The sequence below is a fragment of the Poecile atricapillus genome, chromosome 1, assembly GCF_030490865.1.
Source record: "Poecile atricapillus isolate bPoeAtr1 chromosome 1, bPoeAtr1.hap1, whole genome shotgun sequence".
Taxonomy (NCBI): domain Eukaryota; kingdom Metazoa; phylum Chordata; class Aves; order Passeriformes; family Paridae; genus Poecile; species Poecile atricapillus.
The window spans coordinates 74,789,818-74,800,039 of record NC_081249.1 but is presented as its reverse complement, the minus strand read 5'-3'; positions in this window follow the sequence as shown (position 1 = coordinate 74,800,039).

The following is a 10,222-nucleotide window of genomic DNA, read 5'->3' as shown; positions in this document are numbered from 1 at the left end:
CCATCTTCACTAAGGAAAAACTATGAGAACTTCTGCGGATAGTTCTCTGAAAATGTCAGGAAAACACTCAACCAGGAATTCAGGCAGCAACTGGATGTTGAGGGTCATTCCAGAACAAATAGATAACAACCTACAACAAATCATTTCATCACTTTTTGAACCCACAGTTTCTACTGGAAAATTTCATAAAGGTCAGGAGAAACTGTTGCAAAAAAGCTTTCTAGAAGATGAACACAATTATAAAATATTTTGTATATTACAGGAAACTACACAGATTTCAGCATAGAAAAGAAATATGGTGATTTCACAGGAAATACCTATTGACATATAAAAAGAAGAAAGATATGTCTTTATGTATCATAGCAAGATAACTGGAGAACATGCTAGGAAATAATCAGGCAGTGTAGATCAAACAAGAAATATAAAATAAAATAAAATAAAATAAAATAAAATAAAATAAAATAAAATAAAATAAAATAAAATAAAATAAAATAAAATAAAATAAAATAAAATAAAATAAAATAAAATAAAATAAAATAAAATAAAATAAAATAAAATAAAATATATAACTGTAACATTTATGACTGCAGGATTCCGTGAAAGGTTAAAATACAGGGAGGGCTCCACATAGGTCAGACATACTCATAAGGTGTGTTAGTTCTGTGGTTTAGTGACTTATTTTTTTTGCTAACTGACCCAAACTGGCTCTTGATTATCATGATTCCATCTTCCATATTATTATTATTTGAACTGTCATATTAGCAAATAACTCAACTGGATTCATACCTTTGACCTACAAAATAATCAATTATTTACACAATGGTGCACTGGCATCAGGATACATCAGTGTTTCCCACACTGGAGTACCCAGCATGTATTAGGCATTCTTCTATGTTATGAAAAGTACAGAAACAAATCCCATCAGTTTGCAGAAGAGAATCCTGCCTGCTGCCCACAGTGGGCAGGAAGGGACAGGATTTTCTCATCTTCAACACAGGCTTTAAGCACTTAAAGTATTCTGACCTATTCTGCTGAGAAGAACCTGCTTGGTGAGTTCAATAGTGCTTCTGAAGCTTCGTGTCCTTTCCTCTGCCTTCAAATCTCTCTGTGACTTTGCAACTTGACTTCTGCAGATTAGCAAGTGTCCAATAAATAGAGGTTGGGATAATCACAAATGCTGGAGCAGCAATACATTTTCTGTACTACTATAAGCAGCAGGACTTGAAAACACGCAAAATCCACGTGCTTGCAGAGAATCTTGTGTAGGAATCTCTCTTAGACAGGTTTTCAAAACACTGCACAGAGTGAGAAGTTGCCTGCTTGTCACAAGCCACACATTGCTAATGCCACGTGTAAAGGGTTTGAGCAAAAGCAGCCTCTGTTTGAAGCAGGTTCTGGCTGGAGCTGCATCCTCCCCATCCTGCCCCAAAGCTCTGCAGCCCTGCAGCACACACACAGCTACTCCAAAAGCTCTGGCAACACCAAACATTTATTTAATGGGATGAGTGCAGCTCATCACAAGGGTACAGCAAGATCAGGGGTAGCTCCAGGTGAGGTGAGCCAGGGGCCAGAGCCCTACACCTGATGGGTGCAGTGCCACTGACACGGGGGAGGGCAGGGCAGGGGGGTGACAGCACAGGGTTCTACCAACAGCCAAGTGGTCACCAGGCAATGGCAAGCAGCTAGTCAGTAGCAAAATCAAATCCATGCCATTTTCTAGGAACAAGAGGCAGAGACCCCTACAGCAGGGCTCAGACAGGGACTCGGTGGTCCTGGACTAGGCTTAAATGGAACGAACCCTCACTCAGCAGTGTGGAGGGGTGAGCCTTGCTAAGGCCATCAAGGACAACCCATGCCCTCAGGACCCCGACATCTGTATGTAAGGTAAACTCTACTGCACCTAACAATCATGTGCAATACTTGTCATTTGAGCTGAGATGCACATCTCAGAAATGGAAAATGGAAAGTACTGGGCTGTAAAATCATACCATACTGCCCTTTGCAAGCTTAGCTCACTGTAAAAGAGTTATTTTCACATTTCCAGTGAAACTCTCTGACATAGCTAAATTGATTTACAAAAGCATTTAAAATAGAAATGTGTGGGGTTTAAAAAACCTGCTGATTTTATAGTACTCTTGCAAAACTGAGGTTGTATGCACCCTTATTACAACAATAAGCAATTCATCAAAACAGTGGTGTTGCTATAATATGAGCTGTTGGTAGTACTGTGCAGAAAACATAGAGCAGATCCAGGTGCCTGAGCCTTAAGGAAAAACCAGCAATAATGCTTCCATCCTCTTCTGCATCTGCAGAATACGTTACCTCATTCACTACTTCTAGCTGCAGTGGCAACACAGGTGAGACAGTGATGCTGTCTCTGACTATAATTCTTACCCACCCAGTCTGTACTGGGAATTTACATCAGTATCCACCCTCTTTCCTTCTTGTCTCACTGATTGTCTGCTTTCAGTACCCAGTTATCTCATTTTCCTACAGTAGGGCTCAGTAAATTCATTTCCCTAAGACGAGACAAGGAGTCCTGGAATTTTAACAGGATTTGAAGACACCATCACAGTGTGACGTTTTCAAACACTTGTTGTTGAGGGTGAATACTTGATCCAGCTTCAAAGACTGACACTTGCCACAGAATCTGCCTGGGTTGCTTACAGCTTATTATGTCTTGTTCTTGCTGCTTTGCTTGTGAATCAGTATATATGTAAAATCAACATGTGTGAAAACTTTACTATTCCTCACCAGTCACTGAAAAGGTTTTTCTATATTTTTTTAAATTATCTGGGACCATCTTGCATCAGTCAATTTTAGCATCCTGGAATAATCAAAATCTCTTTAAAAAACAATAAGCTTGTTTGAAAATTTATCTGTTTACTAATGGAATTTGCTGATAATGATTGCCTGTTCAAAGCTTTTATTACTTTCTAGTCCATTTTCTAATAAAATTTACATCTGCAATATATCAATAGGCACATGATCAAGTTTGTTTATAAAATAAGCATGTACTAGATGGAAAAAAAATCAATACACTAACTTTGTATACTAACAGCTAATTTATAGTAGCATTTGACATTAACCTCAAATAGTTGCTTCATCATTTTTGGGTAGTGTTTACGAGAGTGGAAAAAACTTTTCCAGTGTTCAGGCAACAGGAACTATACAGAAAAGCTTCTGCAACTGATATGACTTGATGAAAAATAAGTCTACTAATCTCTGCTGTACTGGGTTTGTGCAGCCAGGTTTTGGTAGCAGCGGGGCTACAGGAGGAGTTGCTTTGAGAAGCAGCCTGAGGCTTCCCTCATGTTTGACAGAGCCAATTTCAGATTACAGCTCTGGTAAAAGCTGATCCCATCAGTGATAGTGGTAATAGTAGTGCCTGGGATAACATAGTGAAGAAGGGGAAAATAATTAGTGTGCAGAAATAGATGTGGCCAGAGAAGTGAGGAGTGAGAATTTGTGAGAAGAACAACCAACAGCAAAGAAGGAGGGGCAGGAGGTGCTCCAGGCACCAGAGCAGAAATATCCCTGCAGCCCTGGGTGCAGTCCATGGTGAGGCAGCCGTGCCCCTGCAGCCCATGGAGATCCATGGAGATGCACAGATCTACATCCCACACCAGGGCAGAGGGATGCCCAGAGAAGGCTGTGACCCTGTGGGAAGCAGGCTCCTGGCAGGACCTGTGGCTTCTTAGGGAGAGGAGCCCAAGCTGGAACAGGTTTGCTGGCAGGACTTGTGACCTGTGGTCACAAAAAAGAGTTGTCAGGCCAAAAGACAAAGTAATAGACAGGAAATAATTAACCTTTTTAAGAGTACCATTCGGCATTTTCCAGTATCCAGTCATTTTCCAGTATCACTCTAGAAATCAGCATAAACTTTTTCTCTCATGATAAAGGTGATTTTTTTATTACTTATATTCATATGCCTCACTTTCTTAGACACTTTCCAAATTACCGTAGCTCTGTGCATCACAGTCTTCTTCTGACCCAACAAGAAAATATGTGTTAATGACTAAAAGAAACCCTTAACCTACATTTCTGAAATTTTAGTAACCCTACAAAGCATCACAGTTGCTGACTATGAAATGCTTTGACTTTGAAACTATCTATGAGTTGTTTACTCTTCTTTAGGCTAGAAGAAGAATCCAGCAGCATGGAAAAAAAAAGAGAAAAGAGCAATGAAAGGACATGCCAGATTATGTGATGCTTTTGTTTCAGTCAGAGACCCAAATATCAGCGTACTTCTGCTCCAATTTCAATTTTGTTGTGTTATCAAGCATAACACCATTTCACATGAACAATACCATCAATGCTAAATCTACCATATGTGGCAAGCCTACATTTATAAATAATTATATCCATATTTACCTTGGAATATCTAGATATATCATAATTCTGAATGTTTAATTTTCTATCTGTATCTCCTCAACACGATTTTATAGATAAAAAAGATACTTATAGTAGAAGAAAGTCAAATGGTGCCTGAATGATTTGCAGTACAAGAAAAAGACAGTGATTTTTGCAGATATATCTCTTTCTTAAAAGTCTGCTCACTTTTTGAGGATCTTCCCCACTTCCAAAGAATCTGCATGCTGAAGTTCTGAAAAACTGGTGACATGGCAGCAAATACTGAGTGAAAAATTTAATTTCATACTCATTAACTTTCTGAAAACAATGCCTTTGAACTGAAAGCTGATATTCCTTTTCTACAAACCTAAGTTATAATCCTGAAGCGAAACAAGAGACCAGTTCCCAAGACAGAAGTTAGAAATGAGAGACAGTGTTGTGCAACATGAAAAGAGGCTTTTAAATAATACACAATAAATAGAAATGTCTTCTTTCAAAGCCTAGTTCTACATCTGTGCTCAAAAAGCATGAACCATGAGCCACATGATGAATGTCTGTAAATGTTCACTGAGACTCAGAGTAAAGGTCGAAGTGTATAATATCAGTCAGTCAATCAGTCCAGCATCTGTTTGCATTGATTTTCACAGACTCTTTTTCGAATGCAAAGGTGTGGCATTTAAACCATTTGTTGCTGCAAGTTATGAAGCATCACAATGGTCTTTCCCCACACTTCAGCCCTCTACCTCACATGTCATCTCAGTATGTCATCCTTGCAATGTGGTAAATCATTCTGCATTGTATTAACTTTGAATAATTCCTCATAAGTAGTAGGATTATTTCAATGTTAACTTGTAAATATTTAGATCACGTACTATGTCTAAGGTATGTTTGAATTGTATGCTTGAACACATATTTCTGAATTTAATAAACAGTCAAACTTTTGAAGTTCACATATTATAATCTTTTAAACTCCTATTAACAACAATTGATAGGTTTCTTCACATTGGGATTCATTTTTTGTTGAGGAGAAAACTAAAACGACTGCACCAAGCCTTGACTACTTGGAAATAATTTGATCATGTTTTAACCTCTCTCAGCTATCACTGTTTTTATTATTACCTGACATCCTTCTCAGCCAGCTCCCACTTCTCTATTTGGCTGGGGTTTGTTTCTTAGTAAAAACATTTTTGGTGGGCCATCCAAAGCAGTAAACTTCATTTCTTCATGTGCATAGTACCTGAAGGAATCTCAGAACACTTATAAAAATCTCATTACAACATTTATAATAATCTCAGAGCGCTAATAACAAGAGCAACTTCAAATACCTTGAAATATATACTACTAGATTTCTACGAGGTTTCTTTCTACCTCTGCCTGAGGAAATAGGCCTAAACACTTGAAAAGCATTTTTTCTAAAATGTTCACCAACTCAGTGTAAGACTAAGAGCAAAAGACTAACTATGAAAATCGATACTGTTTGAGAGGAAAAGTCACAGCTGATTTCCATTAAATTTTATCAGAAAACGAGTCTGGTTTTCAATTTGCAATAATTTTCAGTAGTTTTGAATATATGAAGATAGCTATACATTTACATTCCTTTCCTCTCTGCAGAGACACCAAGGGAAAAACACAGAAATTTTGATTTCCTACAAAACAGATCATACTTTTCCAGACTATCTTCTCTTGTTTTTATTGTATGTCTGGCACACTGCAAGACTTTTCATTTTGCAATTTGACAATGCCTTTAGATTCAGAATTAACTGGATATATTTGTTTCTTCACTGTAACCACAATATATGTCAATATTTTCACTTGCATGGTTCAAGTGCTCTCAGACTGTGAGATGAGGTTTCCTGATGCAGCTTAGATCTCTTATGGAGCAAGATGTTCCAAGTCCAGGTTAAAAACAAAATCAGCTTTCATTTTTTCTTATTTTTCTCCATTTGGAATAACACAAACCTAGAATTTCCTAACTTATGATTAATAAAATAGGTGCTTTTGTTATTTGATGACTTCCAAACAGAAATGAGCTGGCAAAGCAAGAAGTAACACCAGGACGGTACATCCAGATGTTGTAGATTTTCACAACAATGTGACATTTCCAGAAGTCTATTAGAAATAAATTAACCCACAAGGATTTCCATTTTTGTTTATCTCAGCAGTGGAAACATACTAGGTTGTTTTTATTTTGCAAGTTTTTATTTTTTTTGTTCCCAACTCTAATGGTACGTTATCAATAAGCCTTTAAGTCAACTTTCCAAAGGTATGATTTAGTTATCTCCTAGGGAGGAAATAATGAGGAAGAAAGTTGGTTGATACAATGTTTCTGGAAGAGCTCTCTTCAAGTTTGAAATCACACCCTTTGAACTGGACACCCAAGCCAGGTGTGCGGGTATTCAGATAAGGGGTGAAAAGTTCATGTTAAGAACTGAAGCTTGGAAATAAATCCCACAATATGATTTCTTCCTCATAGTGTTAGGCCACACAGTAAGGATGAAACAAGATTAGGAAGAGAATGGATCACAATAATGTATCTGTCTGCCTATTAATGTGATTTGTCCCTTATTATGCAGTATCTACTCCTCAATCTGATCTTGTTTTAAGCTCTTTCAAATTAAGAACATATTTGTTCCCTTAGGTCAAGATCCCCAGCTCCCAATTCCCATGTCAATGACATCTTCAGCTAGCGCCAACTGCAAATCTTGAATTATTGATAATATATATTTTACTAAAAAATAACTAAATATGCCTAATGTTTCCTCATTTGCTAAATCTTAACTGTATCTAATAATACACACTTTGTAAAAATATTCTGCATTTAGGTGGAATAGCTGTATGCTGAGATCTGGATAAACTAGCTCCGTGTTGCCAGTTTTCAGATTTTTTTGATTATTCCCTCCTCTGCTCTACAGAAATTCCCTGGATTTCTTACAGTAAGTGATACTGCTTCCTTACTCAGACTTGAAAAATCTCATTCATTAGTTAAGTCAGGTCTTTTTATAGGACCCTGTCCTATATAAACAGGGTTTCTGAGCATTTGCATAAGTTCTTTTTAGCAGAGTAGATTTCACCTTCCGTTAAAAGCTCCCACACTTTTTGGGGAAAGAACCTATTAATTCATGAGTATACTCTTACTAGAGACTTACTAGAGAGTTTTCAAGAAATTTTCTGTAGAAGCCTGCTTGTTCATGCCAAAAAGAAAAAGGTGATTATTATATCAACTCTCATGCTTCAAGATAAGCCTGATAAAAATTTAGAAGTTCATAAATTTCCCAGCTCCATTAGAGTTCAAGAACTTTTATTTTATTTTATTTTATATTTTATTTTATTTTATTTTATTTTATTTTATTTTATTTTAGTCTAAGTTTAATAATTTTACTGATTTGTAAAATCAGTAAATTTTCCTGATTTTAATCAGTATTATTTTGGGTTTGCATAATAGTGAAAGATCTATTTTTCTTTATAGGTAGATATAAATCTATTCAAAAGACACTGAACACTAAGAGGAAAATTTAAGAAAAGACAAGCACAGCGTCCAATATAATTTTGAAGAATGCAACAATAAAACTTGAGAAATCAATTTTTCTCATTTTTACATTCAGTACTTACCCTGTTGGAGCAGCTCTTTTACTTCCTTCTTAAAGTTATGCTACAGAAGAAGAAAAGCCCTACAAGATATGCAGCTAAAATAGTAAAATCAAGCAGTTAGGACTGTGAAAATCAAGGAGTTGGAGCTGCATTTGTGATTTTAAATTTGTTAATTTTAAGACATAATGTAAACTGTCATTACTATAAATTCTCATTACACAACCACTTTGAATATTTTTTCCACATAATTCTGACTCTGTATGCAGTCATTATTCAAGTGAGTAAATATTTAGTGGAAAAATTCAACCCATCTTTATCTACAATCACAGAATCATAGAATGGTTTAGGTTGGAAAAGACCTACAAAGAGCCTTCATGCAGAGATCTGATAAATATGCTACAATGATGCATTGGCCAATAATATTAGAAAACACTAAATTTGATATATTTTCCCTCATTAAGCTCTCTTGAATATATGGAACACTCAATTGCAAGACTTAACTAACACCATTTTTCTAAGGCTGCCCTTTTTCGAGGACTATAGTGTAGCCTAAATCCTAAAAATATCAAAAAATGTTGAATGTAGGAATCCCCACAGCTTGTTGCTCCTGGTAGCCCACAGTAATGTGAGGCAGTCTGAAAACGATGGAAATGAGGAGACATTTCATCTTGTACACACAGAATAGCAGTAATTATTCAAAATAAATGCAGAGACATTTTCACAGGGAATCAGTTTCCTTCAAAAACCATTTTGTTCTGTATAATTTAATAAAATATACAACATAATTTTTAAAGGGTAGAAAGCCTACTGAATGTAATGATGAAGATATAAGAGGAATTCAGATGTTTTGTTGGTTGGAGAGTTAGCACAAAACACAAAACACAAGCCCTTAATTTGAAAATGAAAGAAGGGTTGAAGAACAGTTCACAAAATTCCCTCCAAGACCCTTTCAGGTAAGTAAGATAAAATAACAAATTCTTACTCTAATAACATAATTTATGTCTTGCTTTACAAAACTATTCAAGGTGTTCTGTGAATATTCAATCTTGTGCCAAACCACATTTCACGTCATGAGTTTCATGCTGTTTTTCCTTTTCATCATTCTCTGCACATGATGAAGCGATCAGCTGAAAAGCAGCAAGCTGTCACATACAAACACACAGGTGTGTACAGACACACAGGTGGGAACTACAGACACCTGCTTCCAGAGCAGTCCCTGCTCCTGCGGCTCCCGTCAAGGACTGAGCCAGGCACCTCAGTTTGGAGAGGGCTGCATGCAGGTACCATGGACAGCGGAAAAGGAGCAGGAGGCGGTGTCCCAGGTGCCAGAGCAGAGCTTCCCCTGCAGTGGCCACAGTGAAGGGATACCCACAGCCATGGAAGACCCCATGTCCCAGCAGGTGGATAGCTCCTGAAGAAAGCTGTCACCACAAAGAGCCTGCTCTGGAGCCAGGGAAAAGCATGGACCGACTGCAATGCCCACCCCCATCATTCTACAAAAATAGAATTCTAAGAAGTCCATCTTTATATGCATTTTGCCTACTTCCAAGTTAAATAGACCAATATTTTTTATTATATTTGATAAAGAAAAATAAAGCAACACACTGCACACTGACCTTTAAAAGAACATTTTCTTTCTGTTAGGTGTGTCAAATAACAGTTAAGTCTGATTTTTCCTCCATGAAACCTGTTAGATAGCTCAGGCAAAGAATTCCTTCAAATACTAAATACAGGTAAAGCTTGTCATGCATCATCAGAAATCAGGTATATTTTTTCAATGAATAAGGTTTAATTAAATCTTTCCAGGAACATCTGATCATAGGTAAAATCATAATTCGTGGAAGTTAAAAAGAAATTTCAAAATTCTCAGCTATTAAGTAGAAGATAATTGCCAGTGAAACCTAAGAAAATATTTTTAAGCCTATTAGCACTGTCTGGTGTTCCTTAAGTAACTCTTGAGATGCAATTACCAAGAAAACTATATATGTTTTGATTTGTTCCCACTTCTATCCTAGAAACTTCTGATCAGCTACAGTGAATAGCTCTTGGCAGCTTTGGCTTAGGAAGTCCTGCTTTTCCTAACCTGTGTTACAGATTTTCAGAGTCCTGCCTGGGCTTCATGCTCCAGCACAGCTATCTGGATACTTATATTTCAAGTGCATATTTAGAAACTGAATTTACACTAGCAGCACAGAAACAATTGCCACCTAGACCTATTCACAGATGATTTGGTTGCATATGACTTGACAGCTGCTGTTGATTCTGTCTTAATATCATTAAC